This window comes from Aquarana catesbeiana, linkage group LG03, assembly GCF_042186555.1.
Source record: "Aquarana catesbeiana isolate 2022-GZ linkage group LG03, ASM4218655v1, whole genome shotgun sequence".
Classification (NCBI taxonomy): domain Eukaryota; kingdom Metazoa; phylum Chordata; class Amphibia; order Anura; family Ranidae; genus Aquarana; species Aquarana catesbeiana.
In genome coordinates, this window is record NC_133326.1 from 659139123 (window position 1) to 659163280 (window position 24158).

The 24158-nt window shown below is 47.8% G+C and overlaps 2 long non-coding RNA genes across 4 annotated transcripts in view; one reads left to right on the forward strand and one right to left on the reverse strand.

Moving 5' to 3' along the window:
* LOC141133413 (uncharacterized) overlaps nucleotides 1-24158 on the forward strand; it is a 1430344-nt gene that overhangs the window by 271863 nt on the left and 1134323 nt on the right. The window lies entirely within an intron of this gene.
* On the reverse strand, nucleotides 1816-4026 carry LOC141133411 (uncharacterized). The gene is made up of 2 exons (XR_012243063.1): nucleotides 3332-4026; nucleotides 1816-3162 (listed from the first exon to the last, which is right to left on the reverse strand). It is a non-coding gene; the product is annotated as an uncharacterized lncRNA (long non-coding RNA).

Here is a 24158-nt window from a genome sequence, read left to right on the forward strand (position 1 = left end):
CTGAGGATGTCCTCCTAATTCTCCACTCCAAGGTATTAAGGAACTGAGAATGCCCTCCTACCTCTCCACGTTAAAGTATCAAGGCACTGAGGATGCCCTCCTACCCCTCTACCCCAAAGTATTGAGAAACTGAGGGTGCCCTCCTACCCCAAAGTATTGAGGAACTGAGGATGCCCTCCTAACTCTCCACTCCAAGGTATTAAGGAACTGAGAATGCCCTCCTACCTCTCCACGTTAAAGTATCAAGGCACTGAGGATGCCCTCCTACCCCTCTACCCCAAAGTAATGAGAAACTGAGGGTGCCCTCCTACCCCAAAGTATTGAGGCACTGAGGAAGCCCTCCTAACTCTCTACCCCAAGGTATTAAGGAACTGAGGATGTCCTCCTACCTATCCACCCCAAATAATACGGCACTATGGAAGCCGTCCTACCCCTCAACCCCAAAGTATTGAGGAACTGAGGATGCCCTCCTAACTCTCCACTTGAAGGTATTAAGGAACTGAGAATGCCCTCCTACCTCTCCACGTTAAAGTATCAATGCACTGAGGATGCCCTCCTACCCCTCTACCCCAAAGTATTGAGAAATTGAGGGTGCCCTCCTACCCCAAAGTATTGAGGAACTGAGGATGCCCTCCTAACTCTCCACTCCAAGGTATTAAGGAACTGAGAATGCCCTCCTACCTCTCCACGTTAAAGTATCAAGGCACTGAGGATGCCCTCCTACCCCTCTACCCCAAAGTATTGAGAAACTGAGGGTGCCCTCCTACCCCAAAGTATTGAGGCACTGAGGAAGCCCTCCTAACTCTCTACCCCAAAGTATTAAGGAACTGAGGATGTCCTCCTACCTATCCACCCCAAATAATACGGCACTATGGAAGCCGTCCTACCCCTCAACCCCAAAGTATTGAGGAACTGAGGATGCCCTCCTAACTCTCCACTCCAAGGTATTAAGGAACTGAGAATGCCCTCCTACCTCTCCACGTTAAAGTATCAAGGCACTGAGGATGCCCTCCTACCCCTCTACCCCAAAGTATTGAGAAACTGAGGGTGCCCTCCTACCCCAAAGTATTGAGGAACTGAGGATGCCCTCCTAACTCTCCACTCCAAGGTATTAAGGAACTGAGGATGTCCTCCTACCTATCCACCCCAAATAATACGGCACTATGGAAGACGTCCTACCCCTCAACCCCAAAGTATTGAGGAACTGTGGATGTCCTCCTAACTCTCCACTCCAAGGTATTAAGGAACTGAGAATGCCCTCCTACCTCTCCACGTTAAAGTATCAAGGCACTGAGGATGCCCTCCTACCCCTCTACCCCAAAGTATTGAGAAACTGAGGGTGCCCTCCTACCCCAAAGTATTGAGGAACTGAGGATGCCCTCCTAACTCTCCACTCCAAGGTATTAAGGAACTGAGAATGCCCTCCTACCTCTCCACGTTAAAGTATCAAGGCACTGAGGATGCCCTCCTACCCCTCTACCCCAAAGTATTGAGAAACTGAGGGTGCCCTCCTAACTCTCCATTCCAAGGTATTAAGGATCTGAGGATGCCCTCCTACCTCTCCACGTTAAAGTATCGAGGCACTGAGGATGCCCTGCTACACCTCCACCCCAAAGTATTGAGGAACTGAGGGTGCCTCGTACTCCTCCACCAAGCTGCATCTGTTGACAAGTGACAAGCTGCTTCTGTTGACAAGCTGCATCTGGTGGCAGGTGACGTGGCAACTCATAAGCTGCATTTGTTATTATTATTATTATACAGCATTTATATAGTGCCAACAGTTTACGTAGCGCTTTACAACTTGAGGGTAGACAGTACAAATAAAATACATTTTAATACAGTAGGAATCAAAGGTCCCTGCTCCTTAGAGCTTACAATCTAAGAATCTGTTGAAAGTGACAATCTGCTTCTGTTAACAAGCTGCATCTGGTGGCAGGTGACGTGGCAACTCATAAGCTGAATTTGTTATTATTATTATTATACAGGATTTATATAGTGCCAACAGTTTACGTAGCGCTTTACAACTTGAGGGTAGACAGTACAAATACAATACATTTTAATACACTAGGAATCAGAGGTCCCTGCTCATAGAGCTTACAATCTAAGAATCTGTTGAAAGTGACAATCTGCTTCTGTTGACAAGCTGCATCTGGTGGCAGGTGACGTGGCAATTGACAAGCTGCATCTGTTGATGAGTGTCAAACTGCATCTGGTGGCAGACGACATGGCAACTCATAAGCTGCATCCAGAGGTTGACAAACCAGAGGTTGACAATGAATAGAAATAATGCGCTTCAATCATTCTGACACTATATCAACTATGGTGCAGTGATAATGGAATTGCCAACACCATCCATCGCCCCGACAAATTACCTGTGAAAAGACCCATAAAAAAGCACCATTAAAGTCCCATCTTTTCAATGACATCACTCCATTAAACAGATTGATAGAAGATCTGCATGGAGTTTGTTTTTGTTATAATGCCCCTGCAATGGATTTGCTTGGTTTAAACTGAAAAGTTAATTTAGGATAGATACATACATAGTGCAGCCAAGGCGATGTCTTGTCCCCTTCATATACCCAAATCTGGAGCTTTCTATTTCTCTTATTCAAAATGAATAATTGTCGACGAGTGTCAAACTGCATCTGGTGGCAAGCGACATGGCAACTCATAAGCTGCATCTGTTGAACGTGACAATCTGCTTCTGTTGAAAAGCTGCATCTAGTGGCAGGGGACGTGGCAATTGACAAGCTGCATCTGTTGACAAGTGTCAAACTGCATCTGGTGGCAGGCGGCATGGCAACTCATAAGCTGCATTCAGAGGTTGACAAAGGAACCGTCCAGAGTTCCGAAACGCGTCCCTTTCTTATGACCTCACATCCTCCGCTCTGCGGTCCAGGCTGGTTACAGAGTCTCTCAGCATTTGACATCACTTCTGGGTCCTTCTCCTCTCCGCGCTGATGACGCCGGCTCCAACAGCGTTCCAGCGTCTCATCCTGCTGCGGACTGTGATAGATCCAGTGAGTCACACATCCATCATTCTGAAGACTTCCCTCCGCTGTGACCCCTTCCAATGCTGTTTTTTACAACTTCCATGATGTGCCTGTTCTATTCCTCCATCCTGTAAGTGTTTTTAACCCACTTGGGATATTAAAAGAGTACCTGTGAAAAGACCCATAAAAAAAGCACCATTAAAGTCCCATCTTTTCAATGACATCACTCCATTAAACAGATTGATAGAAGATCTGCATGGAGTTTGTTTTTGTTATAATGCCCCTGCAATGGAATTGCTTGGTTTAAACTGAGAAGTTAATTTAGGATATATACATACATAGTGCAGCCAAGGCGATGTCTTGTCCCCACATATACCCAAATCTGGAGCTTTCTATTTCTATTATTTAAAATGAATAAACTCCATTAGTTATCAGAAATGGTGATATACAGTCCGGATGGGGTTTGGTTCATAACAGATTAGAATCAGATGAGAATAGAACATGGACAAGGAGGAGAGAGCAGAAATGGTACTTCCTCCCTCGACGCACAGAACACGACTAACGGCTACTGCCCTGCTCTGCTATTTATAGGCTTTGCTGCGCTGTGACGTCATCGAGGCTGTCTGGCAGAAATAACGGTTCCAGAGCTGGGTCTCCATGGAGACGGTGGGGCAGGGAAGGCGATCACGTGGGTAAGGGATGGCAGCCACGTGTGTAAGTCACGTGTGTAAGTGATGGCAGCCACGTGTGTAAGTGATGGCAGCCACTATCTTCCGGTTCCGTGTGAGGAGAGCGGACTCAGGAGGACACCGAGCTCGGGTTGTCACCAGAGGCGGCTCTCTAATTAGACGGTCGCTTAAGGCCTCGCCGGCTGCTTACTATCCCTGACATGGAGGGAATGTCCCCGGTCGGTGTCCCCAGCACCGGCGTTTTTATAGTTTTCCCCCTCCGGTATCAGACTGACTACTCAGCACTGCACCGTCCGAGCTCTCAGGGTCAGTGGACGGCTCCGTGTTCTCCCCTCCCCCAACTCCTCCCCTTCTGCCGGGCTCTGCTCTCATCTCCTGCCATGTGCAGAGCTGGGAGCTCAGATAATAATAATAATACCTCTCCGATCCGCTCTGCAGGATGGACCGTCTGCAGAGGAGGACTTGTCAGAGAGGAGATCATCAGGGAGCCTCAAGGTACAGCAAGACTTCACCCCCAGACCGAGGAGGGCGCCCCAAAAATCAATACTGACAACCCCCCCACACCCAGCCCTGATGATATGTATCCCACCCGGCATATGAGGCCATCCACTGACCCCCTGTCATTATTATCCTAATCATCTCCCTGTGCCTGGCATCCCACCACCCTACCCCCTGTCATCATCATCCCCCCTGTACCCCTCTGCCAGCTTACTACCACCCCACCCCCTGTCATCCTCATACCCCTTTACCAGATTCCCTATACCGCTCTGCCAGCTTCCTACCACCCCATCCATCATCTTCATCCCCCTGTACCCCTCTGCCACCATCCCACCCCGTCATCATCATCATCCCCCTGTCATCTTCCCCCCCCTGCACCCCTCTGCCAGCTTCCTCCCACCCGCCATCTTCATCCCCCCTGTAGTCCACTGCCAGCTTCCTACCACCCCACCCCCTGTCATCTTCATCCCCCTTTACCAGATTCCCTATACCGCTCTTCCTACCACCCCATCCATCATCTTCATCCCCCTGCACTCCTCTGCCAGCTTCCTACCACCCCACCCCTGTCATCTTCCCCCCTGTACTCCTCTGCCAGCTTCCTATCCCCCCCCCCCGTACTCTACTGCCAGCTTCCTACCACCCCACCATCTTCATCCCCCCTGTACCAGCTTCCTACCACCCCACCCCTGTCATCTTCATCCCCCGGTACCCCTCTGCCACCAGCTTCCTACCACCCCACCCCTGTCATCTTAATCTCTCTGTATCCCTCTGCCAGCTTTCTACCTCCCCATCCCGTCATATTCATCCCCCTGTACCCCTCTGCCAGCTTACTACCACCCCACCCCTGTCATCTTCATCCCCCGGTACCCCTCTGCCACCAGATTCCTACCACCCCACCCCTGTCATCTTAATCTCTCTGTATCCCTCTGCCAGCTTTCTATCTCCCCATCCCGTGTCATCTTCATCCCCCCTGTAGTCCACTGCCAGCTTCCTACCACCCCACCCCCTGTCATCTTCATCCCCCTTTACCAGATTCCCTATACCGCTCTTCCTACCACCCCATCCATTATCTTCATCCCCCTGCACTCCTCTGCCAGCTTCCTACCACCCCACCCCTGTCATCTTCCCCCCTGTACTCCTCTGCCAGCTTCCTATCCCCCCCCCCTGTACTCTACTGCCAGCTTCCTATCACCCCACCATCTTCATCCCCCCTGTACCAGCTTCCTACCACCCCACCCCTGTCATCTTCCCCCCTGTACTCCTCTGTCAGCTTCCTATCCCCCCCCCGTACTCTACTGCCAGCTTCCTACCACCCCACCGTCTTCATCCCCCCTGTACCAGCTTCCTACCACCCCACCCCTGTCATCTTCATCCCCCGGTACCCCTCTGCCACCAGCTTCCTACCACCCCACCCCTGTCATCTTAATCTCTCTGTATCCCTCTGCCAGCTTTCTACCTCCCCATCCCGTCATATTCATCCCCCTGTACCCCTCTGCCAGCTTCCTACCACCCCACCCCTGTCATCTTCCCCCTGTACTCCTCTGCCAGCTTCCTATCCCCCCCCCCCCTGTACTCTACTGCCAGCTTCCTACCACCCCACCATCTTCATCCCCCCTGTACCAGCTTCCTACCACCCCTGTCATCATCATCCCCCCTGCACCCCTCTGCCAGCTTACACCCCTCTGCTAGCTTACTACCACTCCACCCCTGTCATCTTTATCCCCCTGTTTCCCTCTGCCAGCTTCCTACCACCCCACCACTGTCATCTTCATTCCCCTGTTCCCCTCTGCCAGCTTCCTACCACCCCACCACTGTCATCTTCATTCCCCTGTTCCCCTCTGCCAGCTTCCTACCACCCCACCCCTGTCATCTTCATCCCCCTGTACTCCACTGCCAGCATCCTACCACCCCACCCCTTGTCATCTTCACTCCCCCCCCCGAATCCCCGCTGCCAGCTTCCTACCACCCCACCCCATCATCTTCATCCCCCTGTACTCCACTGCCAGGTTCCTATCATGCCATCCACTATCATTGTCCCCATACCCCGCCTCTGACATCCTACCACCCTGACCCCTGTCATCAACATACCCATCAGCCCCCTGTACCCCACTACTAGCATCCAACCACCATACCCCATCATCTTCTTTATCTCCATCCCCCCTGTACCCCACTGCCAGCTTCCTACCACCACACCCATTGTCATCAACATCCCCATCCTACCCCTATTATTATAGGGGGAGATATGATCTCAGCCTCTCACCCCAATGCTGCCATCCAACCAAGTGTACCCCAACCGTTGCATCACACACCACAATACTGCCCTGCCACCCAGTGAGAGGTAATGATGTGCAGTAACCTCTAGCAACCAATCATTGAGTGGTAATATTGTACAGTAACCTCTAGCAACCAATCAGTGAGCCTGGCGCAATCAGTGAGTGTGAACCAGATCTTTATGCTTACATTATTAAAGGTTTTTTTGGATAAGTCTATGTGCGTGTTTGTTTTTTGGGATATTGGGGTGGAGAGCGAAATTGGTAGGGGGGGAGCCAGGAAAATGTTTGTCCAGGGTCCAGTCAATATTAAAGATGGCCCTGGGTGTCTCCAGGCGGGCAGGGTGAGGAGGCTGGCACACACTGGGGTAAAGCAATGGAGGTTCCAACCAGCTGAAACCCCCCACCCCCCCTCACACTGAGAACATCTCATCAGCTGCAGCCAATGTCGGGCTCTAACGCCGTCCTAGACTTCTACCAAAGCCGACACTGTTTTGCATGGCATCCCTTGTATCATGTCCACACAGTCTCTGACCATCCCTTGTATCATGTCCGCACAGTCTCTGACCATCCCTTGTATCATGTCCACACAGTCTCTGACCATCCCTTGTATCATGTCCGCACAGTCTCTGACCATCTCTTGTATGATGGCTGCACAGTCTCTGACCATCCCTTGTATCATGTCCGCACAGTCTCTGGCCATCTCTTGTATCATGGCCGCACAGTCTCTGACCATCCCTTGTATCATGGCCGCACAGTCCCTGACCATCCCTTGTATCATGGCCGCACAGTCTCTGACCAACTCTTGTATCCTGGCTGCACAGTCTCTGACCATCTCTTGTATCATCCCTTGTATCATGGCCGCACAGTCTCTGACCATCTCTTGTATTATGGCCGCACAGTCTCTGACCATCCCTTGTATCATGGCCGCACAGTCTCTGACCATCCCTTGTATCATGGCCGCACAGTCTCTGACCATCCCTTGCATCATGGCCGCACAGTTTCTGACCATCTCTTGTATCATGGCCGCACAGTCTCTGACCATCCCTTGTATCATGGCCGTACAGTCTTTGACCATCCCTTGTTTCATGGCCACACTGTCTCTGACCATCCCTTGTACCATGGCCGCACAGTCTCTGACCATCTCTTGTATCGTGGCCGCACAGTCTCTGGCCATCTCTTGTATCGTGGCCGCACAGTCTCTGGCCATCTCTTGTATCACGGCCGCACAGTCTCTGACCATCCCTTGTATCATGGCCGCACAGTCTCTGACCATCTCTTGTATCATGGCCGCACAGTCTCTGGCCATCTCTTCTATCACGGCCGCACAGTCTCTGACCATCCCTTGTATCATGGCCGCACAGTCTCTGACCATCTCTTGTATTATGGCCGCACAGTCTCTGACCATGCCTTGTATCATGGCCGCACAGTCTCTGACCATCCCTTGTATCATGGCCGCACAGTCTCTGACCATCTCTTGTATCATGGCCGCACAGTCTCTGACCATCCCTTGTATCATGGCCGCACTGTCTCTGACCATCTCTTCTATCATGGCCGCACAGTCTCTGACCATCCCTTGTATGATGGCCGCACAGTCTCTGACCATCCCTTGCATCATGGCCGCACTGTCTCTGACCATCTCTTGTATCATGGCCGCACAGTCTCTGACCATCTCTTGTATCATGGCCGCACAGTCTCTGACCATCTCTTGTATCATGGCCGCACAGTCTCTGGCCATCTCTTGTATCATGGCCACACAGTCTCTGGCCATCTCTAACCAGAGGTCCCCCCCCCCCCACATTAGAGTTCCGTTTTAAATGCAAGTTGGAACTCTGCAGACCTTGATGTAAAGGGGAATGCTGTGCAATCTGATATAAGGTGATCTCTGGTCACCAGAGCCCCCTCTTACATAAGAGTTCCCCTTTACATCAAATTCTTCAGCATTCCCCTTTACATCATGATCGGCAGCACTCCCCTTTACATCAAAGTTCCCCTTGCACTGTAAGGGTAATCCTGCAGACTCTGATGTAAGGGGGAACACTGTGCTGGGTTATATTAACCTGACTAGGGCTGCAACTAATGATTATTTTCATAATCGATTAGTTGGCCGATTACTGTTTAGATTAATTGGTTAATAACTTTAAAAAAAAAAGTGTGGTGTATAATTTAGCTAATATGTAAAGTTTTAAAAAAAGACAATTTATGCTTAAAAATCTTTATGCAGTGGTAAATAAAAATAGCCAACTATATGGTTAGGGAGCAAAATATCTAATCCACTCTGAGAATAACAGACAGAAGAGATATACTGTATATACTATTAGAGGAGAGATAAGAACGTTCGTTCGATTTTCTAATCGTTAGTGGGGTCAAATCGACGTTCATTTTCAACCACAGTAATGGGAAAATTTGGAAATAATAAAAAACTTCGTGGTGAAAGGAATTATCAGACAGTGTATGTGGTTTTCGTTCAGAAATTACAATTATTTTAAAAACAGAATGTTATAAACAAGTGAAAATTTCAAACATTCATTCATCGAATGTACAAAGATTTTTCATCTGCATATTCTCATCTGAATATTGATCGGTGTGGCCAGCATAAGGCTCGGTGCACACCTATGCAGTTTTCTTTTGATCTGTTTCTGCAGTGCTCTGTGCTGTGCGTTTTGATTTTTGCGCACGTGATTTTGCTGCGATTTGCATTTTTGCATTTTTTTTTGGCCAATTTGTTTTTGGGCAGATTAAAAAACACAAATTGCTGGAAAAACGCATTACATGCTTTTCTTCAGCTTCTCCATTGAAGTATGTTTTGCGTTAAAAAAAAGTCACCGACGCTTTCCAAATACGCAGCGGCTGAAAAGACATAGATGTGAACGTGTCCCATAGGAAACCATGTACATGAACTGTAGTGCGTTTCTGCAAAAAGCACCAAAAAGCACATAGATGTGAACCAGGTGTAAGACGTTTAGTAACATAATGGGGTTAAAAAAACGAATATTAGCCCTTTATAGTACAAAAAAAGCAAATAATCACTACTGTAAGGGGTTCATTTTTTTTACTGTAGAACTGTGAAAGAAATAGTTACAGTAGCGATTATTTGCTGTTTTTGTACTATAAAGGGCTCATTTTAGTTTTTTTTTTAACCACATTATGTTACTGGCCGATTAATCGATTATGAAAATAGTAATCGATTAATTTCATAATCGATTAGTTGTCGATTAATCGATTAGTTGTTTCAGCCCTAAACCTGACCTTCATGTAAATGGAGATTTATGGTTTTTGACTTTGACTGTTGTTATAACTTTAACAAATTGCTAGTAGCAGCTGCACAAATTTACTCTATAGCTGTGTGCATGTAAAAAAAAAAAAAAAAAATACACACACACACACACCTTAGTGAACAGCGAACGTACAGCATTGCGCCCGCTGGTCACCTTTTTGGGTGCCTATTAATGCCTGCGGGTCTAATCAGGTGCTTCCAAAAAACACCCTTGCCGCTGTAATTCAGGTGCCCGGCGCCCGAAAAGGGGCAGGACACCTGAATAGGGGGTGTCAGCGGCGACCATGCAATGCATGAATCTATCTATGGTGATAGAGCGATGCCAGGAGAGAGGGGGCGGCGCTCCTGTGCCCTCTATGGACGCGCCGCCACTGGAGCTCCGTGTGCTGAAGAACTACAAGGAGTGATTGTAGTGGAATAGAAAGGAACTGTTCAGCTTTGTGTTAGGAACTGTTAAAGACTGTTGCCATAGGAGACAGCATTCCTGCACATGCAGATGTGGCGTCTTGCTGGATGCCTTTCCCTGCATGGCTGTCCTCCTATTGAAGTATCTGCCAATTAATCTTGCAACTACCTGAGGGTGTCCTGGCCCTAACCCTTTCTCCCCCCAAAAAGTTTGTTAAGAGAAATAAACTTTCTTTTGCATTCAAGAAGTGTCCGGCGCCCAATAAGTTTAACTACTCTGCACCCACCATGCCTCACAACCCACTATATACAGAAGGATGTCAGCTATCTCTGGCCCTGGAGGTTCTTATTAGATCAAAGGAGGCCTGGAGACCTTTCTACAGAGAGAAATAAATGTCATTTCACCTCAGTGCATTCAATACTTCCATACACATCTGACCCATATTGAAGATTAAGGTCATCTTACCTCAGATCTTTTACGTCTATGATACTCGTCCCATACAGAGAAATATGGGGGATCTTTTTTTTACACCCTTACACATGACAATCCTATAGAGATCTGTTCCAGATATCACCTCAGCATGTATATTTCAATAGATTCCATAGATGGAAATATAAAGAAGTGTTTACCTCGGGGCATATGACATTTGTATGGAAATCTGTCCTATTTAGAGAAGTACAGCTCGCTTATCTGCAGCGGATTTGCCCTTTTGCAGAAATGTTTCCCAAATTCATAAGTAAACAAGTGTGGAGAAATGCGCATTATTTTTACTGTATTTATTGTGAATCCTGCGGCCTGGGTGAGGGAGTTACTGTGCAGAAATGTCTATTTATATACTTAAAGTGACACTAAAGGTTATTTTTTTTTTTTAAATAACTAACATATCATACTTCCCTCCACTGTGAAGCTCGTTGTGCACAGAGTGGCCCCGATCCTCCTCTTCTGGGGTCCCCCGGCGGCTCTCTCGGCTCCTCCCCACATCAGATAACCCCCTAGGACAGTGATGACGAACCTTGGCACCCCAGATGTTTTGGAACTACATTTCCCACGATGCTCATACACTCTACAGTGTAGTGGAGCATCATGGGAATTGTAGTTCCAAAACACTGGGGTGCCAAGGTTCGCCATCACTGCCCTAGGAGAAGCGCTCTCCCGGGGAATTACCTTTCGGGCGCGCTCCCGAGTCCAGCATTCCGCGTCCATAGACGCCAAATGCAGGACTCGGCCCGCCCCCCCCCCCCCGGCAGCCGCGTCATTGGATTTGATTGACAGCAGCGGGAGCCAATGGCTGTGCTGCTATCAATCTATTCAATCAACAGCCGAGAACCCCCTAGCAGACAGACAGCGCGTCCCTGTGGGACAAGTTTCGAGGGTTCAGGTAAGTAAAACGAGGGGGGGGGGGGCGGTCACTGACAGGCAGGGATGGACTGGCCATCGGGACTACTGGGAGATTCCTGGTGGGCCGATGGCTCAGTGTGGGCCAGTTTCACTTTCAGCCGCATCTGCGGTGCGCGGCGATCTACTCGTCAACCGCCAACAGCTGGCGCCTGACGGGTAGATCCAGATTAGCCAGCATGCAGAGTAGCACAGGGAGCTTCTGTAGTAGTAAGTTCTCTCTCTCGTATCATCACGCTGTTCCCCGGCGGCCCCTCCTCTCTTCTCGTCTATACAAATTGGCTTGTAAGATCATCTGGTATAGACGAGAAGAGAGGAGGGGCTGCCGGGGAACAGCGTGATGACACGAGAGAGAGAACTTACTACTACAGAAGCTCCCTGCGCTACTCTGCATGCTGGCTAGTAAGATCCCATAATGTGCCATGTGCCCCACAATGTATCCTGATGATGTGCCACATAATGTGCCCCGTGCTCTAATGTGCCATGTGCCCCGTGCTCTAATGTGCCATGTGCCCCATCATGTGCCCTGTGCCCTGATGTGCCACGTGCCCTAATGTGCTATGTGCCCTGATGTGCCATAATGTGCCCTGATGTGCCCTAATGTGCCATGTGGCCTGATGTGCCCCGTGCCCTGATGTGCTATGTGCCCTGAGCCCTGATGTGCCATGTGCCCCATGCCCTGATGTTCCATGTGCCCTGATGTGCTATGTGCCCTGTGCCCTGATGTACCATGTGGCCTGATGTGCCCCATGCCCTGATGTGCCCCGTGCCCTGATGTCCTATGTGCCCTGATGTGTCCCATGCCCTGATGTGCTATGTGCCCCATAATGTGCCATGTGCCCTGATGTGCCCCGATGTGCTATGTGCCCCGTGCCCTGATGTGCTATGTGCCCCGTGCCCTGATGTGCCATGTGGCCTGATGTGCCCCGTGCCCTGATGTGCCAGTTCCCTGATGTGCTATGTGCCCTGATGTGCCACGTGCCCTGATGTGCCCCGTGCCCTGATGTGCTTTGCCCCGATGTCCTGTGCCCTGATGTGCCCTGTGCCCTGATGTCCTGTGCCCCGGTGTGCTGTGCCTCAATGTCGTGTGACCTGATGTTCTGTGCCCTGATGTGCTATACCCTGATGTGCTGTGCCCTGTACCCTGATGTGATGTACCCTGATGTACTGTGCCCTGACGTGTTGTGCCCTATTAGCTGATGTGCTGGGCTCTGTACCCTGATGTGCTGTGCCCTGATGTACTGTGACCTGTACCCTGATGTGCTGTGCCCTGTACCCTGATATGTTGTGCCCTGTACACTGATGTACTGGGCTCTGTACCCTGATGTGGCCTGGTGTGCTGTACCCTGATGCGCTGTACCCTGTACGCTGATGCACATTGACTGATGGACAAATGATCGAAAGCGTACCACTTGATTAAAAAGCCACTCAGAGCGGCAAGAATGTGGAATTCCCTTCCACAGGCGGTGGTCTCAGCAAGGAGCATCGATAGTTTCAAAAAACTGTTAGATAAGCACCTGAACGACCGCAACATACAGGGATATACAATGTAATTCTGACATATAATCACACACATAGGTTGGACTTGATGTACTTGTGTATTTTTTCAACCTCACCTTCTATGTAACTATGTCATTTCTTTAACCACTTCAGCCCTGGAAGGATTTACCCCCTTCCTGCCCAGAGCACTTTTTACAATTTGGCACTGCGTCGCTTTAACTGCTAATTGCGCGGTCATGGAATGCTGTACCCAAACGAAATTTGTGTCCTTTTTTTCCCACAGATAGAGCTTTCTTTTGATGGTATTTGATCACCTCTGCGGTTTTTATTTTTTGCGCTGTAAACGGAAAAAGACCGAAAATTTTGAAAAAAAATGATATTTTCTACTTTTTGTTATAAAAAAAATCCAATAAACTCAATTTTAGTCATACATTTAGGCCAAAATGTATTCGGCCACATGTCTTTGGTAAAAAAAATGTCAATAAGCGTATATTTATTGGTTTGCGCAAAAGTTATAGCGTCTACAAGCTAGGGTACATTTTCTGGAATTTATACTGCTTTTAGTTTATGACTGCCTATGTCATTTCTTGAGGTGCTAAAATGGCAGGGCAGTACAAAACCCCCCAAATGACCCCATTTTGGAAAGTAGACACCCCCAAGGAAATTGCTGAGAGGCATGTTGAGCCCATTGAATATTAATTTTTTTTTGTCCCAAGTGATTGAATAATGACAAAAAAAAAAATTACAAAAAGTTGTCACTAAATGATATATTGCTCACACAGGCCATGGGCATATGTGGAATTGCACCCCAAAATACATTCAGCTGTTTCTCCTAAGTACGGGGATACCACATGTGTGGGACTTTTTGGGAGCCTAGCCGCGTACGGGGCACCGAAAACCAATCACCACCTTCAGGATTTCTAAGGGCGTACATTTTTGATTTCACTCCTCACTACCTATCACAGTTTTGAATTTGAAGAGGCGAAAAGTTGGGACTTTGAGTGAGACGCGAGTCTCCATCCCTACGCATACAGGAAACAGGAAGGCTGGGACTTTGAGTGAGGTGGGCAAATGAAGCCAGCGGGTCAGTCACCGTAAAATCAAGCCATTTTATTTGTACATAGTAACATAGTAACATGATAATAGTCCCAATATGGGTTTGACTGTCAAGTCATATACAAATACCTGATTGGTACATTGTAAACATTGATGACAAACCCCTGAAAACAAGTGCAGGGCAGATAGTCTAAAAGGTGAAACATCCATAAAATGCATAAAATCACAACGTAAATTAGTAAGGTCTTGTTGGTTGGTGAACCCAGTAAAGAGGGGTAATTGTAAGGTGCATATCGTAAGTCCGACGCGTTTCGTGTATCAAAACACTCTTCAGGGGCGATTTAGCACCAATATCTAAAAACAAAAGAAAAAGGGGGGAAGGGTATTCTAAGTGAATGAGATACAATATGCATTATGAAAAAAGGCAAATATGCATATGAGGGGGCCAAAACACCACTACCCCAAATGGATACTCACATGCCGAAGGGGTATGAACTCCGTGAGGTGCGCAGTCACAGGGCCACCAACTGAATCAGGATGGATATTATTCCATAGGGCACTTGCCCTGTAAATACTTGCCCCCCCTTCAGGGGTTGTGTAGTATGGCATTACATGTCCCTCCATGGTTTTTAAACTTTGTTTTCTTTGTTTTTGTCTTGGTTTTTCTTTTCCCCCTATTAGTGCAGCTTTGTGGTTTGTCTCTGGGGATGTCGCATCTCGTCGGCTGCCTCCTCCATGCAGTGTCCGGGAGCTGCGAGGCATGGCGGGATCCCTCCCCTTTCCCCCTTCTCGTCCGCCTTGGTGGGCGTGGGGGATCGGGGCGGGTTTCTCTCCGTGCGTCGGCGTCGTGCCCTTACGTCACGCACGTGGCGTCCCCCTGGCCGTCACGGCGTTGGCGTTGTTTTTCCACTCTGTGCGGACACGTGGACGGCGGCGTCTCCAGCAGCTGTGGGCGGCGGTTTGCCGCTGCGCTGGAGGGGGCCTCCGTCTGCCCCAGTGCCTGCACTGTATGACGTTGGGAGGAGTTTCCTTCTTGAGGGGGTGGTCGGCTACACATATAAGGCACTGGCTGTTTGCTAGCCTGTCTCTGGGCAGCACACCTATCACTCGGCTAGACATGGTTGGTTATCATCTACTATCTATAGGTAAGGAGGACAACATATGGGCATCCATGTGATGTCTGGGATGGGGGCTCTAGCTCACTTGGGGCCTCACCTTACACATAGTATTTTCATTACTACAGATCTAGGCTCCCAAAAAGTCTCACACATGTGGTATCCCCATACTCAGGAGAAGCAACAGAATGTATTTTGGGGTGTAATTTCACATATTCCCAAGGCATGTTTGAGCAATATATCATTTAGTGACAACTTTGTGCAAAAAAAAAAAAAAAAATGTTGTCTTTTTCCCACAACTTGTGTCACAGTATAAAATATTCCATGGACTCGAAATGCCTCTTAGCAAATAGCTTGGGGTGTCTACTTTCCAAAATGGGGTCATTGGGGGGGGGGGTTGAACTGTCCTGGCATTTTATGCACAACATTTAGAAGCTTATGTCACACATCACCCACTCTTCTAACCACTTGAAGACAAAGCCCTTTCTGACACTTTTTGTTTACATGAAAAAATAATTTTTTTTTTGCAAGAAAATTACTTTGAACCCCCAAACATTATATATTTTTTTTAAAGCAAAGGCCCTACAGATTAAAATGGTGGGTGTTTAATTTTTTTTTCACACAGTGCGCAGCGATTTTTCAAACGCATTTTTTTGGGAAAAAACACACTTTTTTAAATTTTAATGCACTAAAACACACTATATTTCCCAAATGTTTGATGAAATAAAAAAGATGATCTTAGGCCGAGTACATGGATACCAAACACGACATGCTTTAAAATTGCGCACAAACATGCAGTGGCGACAAACTAAATACATTTTTAAAAGCCTTTAAAAGCCTTTACAGGTTACCACTTTAGATTTACTGAGGAGGTCTACTGCTAAAATTACTGCCCTCGATCTGACCTTCGCGGTGATACCTCACATGCATGGTGCAAATGCTGTTTACATTTGACGGCAGACCGAAGCTTAAGTTCGCCTTTTGCGCGCGGGGGGGGACAGGGGTGCTTTTTTTTTTTTTTTTTCTTTCTGTTCCTTTCATTTTTTTTTTTTTTTTAGCATTTTTATTGTTATCTCAGGGAATGTAAATATCCCCCGTGGTAGCAATAGGTAGTGAAAAAAAAAAATTGGGGTCTATTAGACCCTAGATCTCTCCTCTGCCCTCAAAGCATCTGACCACACCAAGATCGGTGTGATAAAATGCTTTCCCAATGGCGCTGTTTACATCCGGCGAAATCTAAGTCATAAAATGCTCGTAGCTTCAGGTTTCTTAGGACATAGAGATGACTGGAGCCATTCTGGTCTCTGATCAACTCTATGTTCAGCTGGCTCCTACTGCTTGTAAAAGCAGTCTAGAGGCTAATTAGCTGCTAGGATTGCTAGCTGAAAAGAATGATACCAAGATGATACCTAAACCTGCAGGCATCATTCTGGTATAACCACTTAAAGTCCAGCAACATACCAGTACCTTGCTGGTCCTTGTTGGGCATATATTGTAAACTTTTTTTTCATGCAGCCTGTGGGCTGAACGAAAAAAAGAGATTGATCGGTGGGTATGCCAACCATTAGAATACCTCCCTTCATCCACCCACTTCTAATGATGGGCATATATGCACCGTTTATATATGCCGAAGCATGGGGGCATTCTCCCGCAAAAGGTAGGAGCAAATCGCTCCTCCGCCCACTGCTGCCCCCACGCTTCGGCATATATGCTTAATTATGTAACTGTGGTGGTGAAATCACCTCCGCCCTGTCACAGAGCTTATACATTTTGACCCCGTATCTGGCACGCTTGCTGGGAAGGTACTGTTTGAATGACAAGCGGCCAGAAAATTAAATCAGGGACTCATCAACGCAGACAACTTGATGGGGAGTAAACAAGTCTGCAAAACGCTAGTTGAAGTGGTTTATGAGGGTCCGAATTTTGTAGAGCCGATCGTATTCAGGGTCCCCACGAGGACGACAGAGTTCATTGTCATTGAAGTGTATGAACCGCAAAATCTGCTCGTATCGTGCCCTGGTCATGGAGGCAGAGAACAAGGGCATATGGTGAATTGGGTCAGTGGACCAAACTCACTCGTTTTAGTTATGCCCATGTTGAGGGAAAGGCCCAGAAAGATCTTACATTCGGAGACCGTAATTGGTCTCCAATCTCTGGCAAGGGAGGACTGGGGAATAGTGGCGATGTGTTTACCAGCGTAAAAATTGCTTTGGTCCATAATAGATCTATAGAGATCTTCGGTGAAAAACAGCGAATAAAAATCCAGTGGCGTAAAATCAACTGTTTCCACCTGAATTCCGGGTTGGCCAGTGAATGGGGGAAGTACGGGTGCTGCAGAAGTGGTGGGTTCCCAATTCGGATTGGCGAATGCAGCAGGAAGTGCACTATGGGCACGACAGGCCTGTGTTCATCTTCTTGGTGGCAGCGGGACACTACTAGTGCTTGCCACCTCATCAGCTTGAACTGCACTTATGGGACTCGCCACGTCACCAAGTGTTACTGCAGTGCTGGATGTACGACCAGGATGTACTAGGCCGCTGGTGCTTGCCAGTTCACCAGAAGGAATAGCGGCGCTAGTACTGCTCTGCTCCATACGAGGGACCTGCGGTTCTTGCCCTTTAAGGACAGAAGAAGAAGTTCGGGGTCTGGTACGCCTGACCTTGGCAGGGACCACAACTCCGTCGTCAGAGCTATCTGTCATGGAGCCGCTGTCGTCTACAGGATCGTATTCTGAGCCTGAATCTGACAGATGAGTGACTTCCTCTTCACTATCTGTCATGCTCAGAAACGTGTAGGCCACTTCACTAGTGTACCTTCGATTTGCCATTTTGGGCTCTAAATTTAGGGGTACACTAGTGAGACTCACAGGCAAAAAAGCTCCTGACTGTCAGTGACCGTATCAAAACGCTACCAAAAAACTGTTAGCGATCGCAGGGATCAGGCCTGACTCTGCGAACGCTGCAGTTATGTGTGCTTAGTGTTTTGTAAGTGTCAGTGATCGATCGATACTGCACTTGGGTGGGCTGGGCTGGGCTGGGCCGGGCCGAGGGGCAAAACGCAGGTGCTAGCAGGTATCTGGACTAATACAGCGATCAGAAAAACGATCGCTTAGTGACACTGGCGACGGGGGGTGATCACAGGGTTAAAACTTTATTAGGGGGGGTTAGGGGGGTACCCTAGACCTAAAGGGGGCTAACCCTAACTGCCCTACCACTTATAACTGTCACAAACTGACACCAATGCAATAATGAGAAAAAAAAAATGCTTTTGGTGACAGGGGGTACAGGGGGGTGATCAGGGGGTGATGGGGGAGGGGGTGAAAAGTGTGCCTGCGTGTTCTACTGGAAGTGTAGTGTTGTGCAAACTTACTTGGATGTCTTCTCTCCTCGGCGCCGGAAAAGACGAGCTCGAGGAGAGATGACATCACTTCCTCCGCTTCTGTTTACATTACAGAAGCCGAGGAAGCCTGTCATTCGCCAGGAGCGATCGCGAGGGGGGAGCCACGAATGAGTGGCCTCCCCCTCACCTTTGATCGCCCCTGACCTGAATCCGACCACCGCAGGCACCGGGGGGGGGGGGTCCGATTGGACCCCCCACCCGCGGGAAGGCAAGGACGTAGCTGTAAGTCCTTTTGCCTGCCCGTGCCATTCTGCCGACGTACTTCGTCGTGCGGCGGTCGGCAAGTGGTTAAAGCAAAGCAACCTTGATTTTGGGATTTATGCTTGAGTGCCGGTTCACGCAGGGGCGACTTATCAGGCGACCTAGCCGCCTGACAAGTCGCCTCCCGTTCTGTACAATGGAACCGTTCACAAGTCGCTCCGACTTAGAAAAAGGTTCCTGTACTACTTTGGGGGCGACTTGAGGCAACTTGCATAGACTTCTATACAGAAGTCGTTTTGCAAGTCGCCGTGGAAGTCGTGTGCAGGTCGCCTCGGTGAGGCGACCTGCAAGTCGTGCCGCCCCTGTTTGAACCGGGGCTAAGGGTTGACTTAGGTTGGGGGGCCACCTTTAATTTCAGATTAAAGGTAAAGGGGTTAACTTGTTTATATCCTGTGAGGTTATTTCTATGAAAAGCTTGTAAGGCATTTAAAAGCCTTTTCCTAACATCCTAATTCATAAGTGTAAATGTGAGTTCTGTTCTCTTTTTCTTTTATTTGCCATCTCTGCTTTGCTGAAAGTCTGTGAGAGAAGTCAACACTGCAACCGATAACTTCCTGGAACACATCATCCTGCCCGTGCAACATGTGTTTAATCGTTCGTATGTCAACACCGACTACATACAACTGCTCTAGGTGTGTTTGAGTTATGCCATGTACACACGAGCGGACTTTTTTACCGGACTGGTCCGATGGAACAAATCTGTCGGACAGTCCGACCGTGTGTGGGCTTCATCGGACCTGCAGCGGACCTTTTCTGTCGAAAATCAGACAGACTTTAGATTTGGAACATGTTTCAAATCTTTCCGACGGACTCGAGTCCGGTCGAAAAATCCGTTTGTCTGTATGCTAGTCCAACGGACAAAAAAGGACGCTAGGGCAGCTATTGGCTACTGGCTATGAACTTCCTTATTCTAGTCCGGTCGTACGTCATTACGGTCGAATCCGTCAGACTTTGGTGTGTTCGTGTGTAGACAAGTCCGATTCGACGGAAGTCCGTTGAAAAGTCCGACGTGATTCAGTCCATCGAAAGTCCGGTCATGTGTACACGGCATTAGTCCTATGTGGCTCAGTTCAGTCAACACATAACTCAAGCACATTTTCTTTTTAACCACTTAAAGGGGTTGTAAAGGTTCATGTTTTTTCACCTTAATGCATCCCATGTCGGCATCATTGCAGGAGCGATCTGCCCTGAGGGGGAGGCCACTGATTCATGGCCACCCACTCGCAATTGCTCCTGACGAATGGGAAGCTTCCTCTGCTTCTGAAATGTAAACAGAAGCAGAGGAAGTGATGTCATCTCTCCTCGTGGAGCCTTTTCGTTACGGCGCCCGAGGAGAGAAGACATCCATGTGAGTTGCAGTACACTAACACTAGTACATATAGGCACATAAAACACCCCCAATCACCCCCCCCGCAACCCCTGTCAAAGTGACACCAACAGCAGTTTTTATTTTTTTACTGATCACTGCATTGGTGTCATTTGTGACGGTTATAAGTGTTAGGGCTGTTAGTGGTAGGCCCCTTTAGGTCTAGGGTACCCCCCTAACCCCCCCAATAAAGGTTTAACACCTTGATCACCCCCAGTTAACCCTTTCATCCCCTGTCGCCAGTGTCACTAAGCAATCTTTTTTCTGATCGCCGCGTTAGTGTCACAGGTGACGCTAGTTAGCCAGGTAGGTATTTAGGTTCACTGCTTTTTATAGCGTCAGGTACCCCCATATACTACCTAATAAAGGTTTTAACCCCCTGATTGCCCCCTAGTTAACCCTTTTACCAGTGATCACCGTATAAGTGTTACGGGTGACGCTGGTTAGTTAGTTTGTTTTTTATACCCGCCGTTTATTACCCAATAAAGGTTTAACCCCCTGATCGCCCAGCGGGTGATATCAGTTAGGTTTTAGGGTCAGTTAGGGTCTGCGTCGCCCCATGCAGCGTCAGATTAGTGCCAGTACTGCTAACACCCACGCACGCAGCATACACCTCCAATAGTAGCCCTTTCATGACTAAGCCTATTTTTGAAATTTGGTGTTTACAAGTTAAAATCCATATTTTTTGCTAGAAAATTACTTAGAACCCCCAAACATTATATATATTTTTTTAGCAGAGAATCTAGAGAATAAAATGACGATTGTTGCAATATTTTTTATCACACGGTATTTGTGCAGCGGTGTTTTAAACGCAAATTTTTGGAAAAGTGACACTTTCATGAATTTTAAAAAATCCAAACAGTAAAGTTACCCCAATTTTTTTGTATAATGTGAAAGATGATGTTACGCCGAGTAAATAGATACCAAACATGTCACCCTTTATAATTGCACGCACTCGTGGAATGGCGACGAACTACGGTACCTTTGAATTTCCATAGGCGACGCTTTAAAAATTTTTTACGGTTACCAGGTTTGAGCTACAGAGGAGGTCTAGGGCTAGAATTATTGCTCTCGCTCTGACGATCGCGGCGATACCTCACATGTGTGGTTTGAACACCGTTTACATATGCGGGCGCGACCTCCGTATGCGTTTTCTTCGCTGCGCGAGCTCGCGGGGACAGGGGCACTTTAAAAAAATTTTTTTTTTTTTTATTTATTTTATTTATTTTTGTACTTTATAAATTGTGTTTAAAATTTTTTTTTTTTTTTTTTTTTTTTACTTTTATTGCTGTAAACATCCCTTGTGACAGTAATATGTGGTGACAGGTACTCTTTATGGAGGGATGGGGGGTCTAAAAGACCCCCCATCCCTCCTTTACACTTCAAAGTATTCAGATCGCCGAAAACGGCGATTCTGAATACTGTGTACTTTTTTAAATTCGGCGCCATTGGCAGCCGAGTAAACGGGAAGTGACGTCATGACGTCGCTTCCGCGTTTACAGCAAGAAGGCTGGAACGAAGCCGCTCGCAGCTTCGTTCCAGTCCGCCCCCAGCCACCGAAGGCAGCGGAACGGACACCGGGCCTCCCAATCGCACGGAGGCCCGGTAACCTGCGGCGGCGGGAGGGGGGGGATGTCCCCTCCCGCTCCTCCGGTATAACAACCGAGCGGCTTTTAGCCGCATCGGTTGTTATACTCGGGTAGCCGATCGCCCGCTGAAAACAACGGTACCGGGATGATGCCTGCAGCTGCGGGCATCATCCCGGTATAACCCCGGAAAGCCGAGTACGCATATATGCGTTCGGTCGGCGGGAAGGGGGTAGTGTAGTATCTGTACGGATCAATATCTGATCTGATCCGATCTATGCTAGCATCCCCAGCAGTTTAGGGTTCCCAAAAATGCAGTGTTAGCGGGATCAGCCCAGATACCTGCTAGCACCTGCGTTTTGCCCCTCCACCCAGCCTAGCCCAGCCCACCTAAGTGCAGTATCGATCGATCACTGTTACTTACAAAACACTAAACACATAACTGCAGTGTTCGCGTCAGGGTCAGGCCTGATCCCTGCGATCGCTAACAGTTTTTTTGGTAGCGTTTGATACAGTTGCTGACAGCCTAGGAGCTTTTTTACCTGTGAGTCTCACTACTGTACCAGTAAATTTAGAGCCCAAAATGGCAAATCCAAGGTACAGTAGTGAAGAGGCCTACACGTTTCTGAGCATGACAGATAGTGAAGAGGAAGTCACTCATCTGTCAGATTTAGGCTCAGAATACGATCCTGTAGACATCAGCGGCACCCTGACAGATAGCTCTGACAACGGAGTTGTGGTCCCTGCCAAGGTCAGGCATACCAGACCCCGATCTTCTTCTGCTGTTGTTGAGGTGCAAGAACCGCAGGGCTCTCGTATGGAGCAGAGAAGTACTAGTGTCGCTCATCCGCTCAACTGGCAAGCACCAGCAGCTTAGTACACCCTGGTCGTAGTCAAACCAGCACTGCAGTAACATGTGGTGGTGTGCTGCTGCATTCGCCAATCCTAATTGGGAACCCACCACTTCTGCAGCACCCGTATTTCCCCCATTCACTGGCCAACCCAGAATTCAGGTGGAAACAGTTGATTTTACGTCACTTGATTTTTATTCACTGTTTTTCACCGAAGATCTCTGTAGATCTATTGTGGACCAAAGTAATTTGTATGCTGATCAATTCATCGCCGCTAATCTCCAGTCCTCCCTTGCCAGAGATTGGAAACCAATTACGGTTTCCGAATTTAAGATCTTTCTGGGCTTATCCTAAAGTAGCAGAATATCAGTATATGACAGTTGGACAATGAACTCTGGTATGCGAGATTTTTATTCCATCTTTCTGGCCAGAAAAGAATGGAAGCTCCTGACCCGACTCGTGTCTACATGCCAAGAGTCCCAGATACAGTGAATACAGTGTAGATATAATTTTTAGCATATTACGTCACAAGCGAACAGGCAGTACACTTCTTTATACCAGACATTCTAACCTTTTAAAAATCATCATATGCATCCTAAAATCAGACAAGTTCTGCAAAAATATATATTTTTAGCTTTTTTTTACTAAACTTTCGTTTCTCTGCAGTATGCTCTTGCAGGTTCCTTCATCTGTCTTAAATGATGTCAGCAAGCAAGCTTTTTGCACAGAAAGAGGAATGTAGCAAATTGATGGGGAAGTCACAAGTAGCTTCAACATAAAATACAAGAAATATGATTCTTAGCTGAAATTCTAAATCAGTCTTACTACACACATAACTATGGCCATATAAACTGACCCCTGTTCCTACTTCATTCCCCCCTTTGATCATAATCATAGCGATTAATATGAGCGAGATTAAGCATCACTAAATAGCATACAGTTTTGTTTTGTTTTTTTCTATGATGACCTCACTAGCAGGCACAAAACATTCTTCTACTGAGATTATTCCCCATTGTCGGCTCCAGCCGGGTCTCTCATTAACTTATAAAACACTGGGATAGTGACCCTTGGCCCATGGTAACAATAAGAATGCAAAAAGAGTAAAAATATTAGCACTCCATACACTATAGGGAGAATCAGAAAATAATTAAAACTTGTCTCTACAATACTTGAGTTGGTGATCAGGGTATGGTTTACCAGCTCACCGGTGGAGCTAAAGCTCCGAACGGTTAGCCAAGTTTTATAGGGAGCATAAGTGGGGTCATAACAGGTTATCTGATTTTCAACGGAGCACATTGAATAGGTAGTCCCATTATGTATGCAGGTACCAGCTACTGTGCCCTTGCATTGATAATGGGAGTGCCACAGTAACATCTTGGTAGCTATGGATCCTACTCTGGTGGTCCTTATACAAGGGTCACATGAATTACCCTCCCCCCTTTTTAGCTCGGCCAGTATCACTGCTATGGCTATCAACAGTCTCATTATAAAGATTT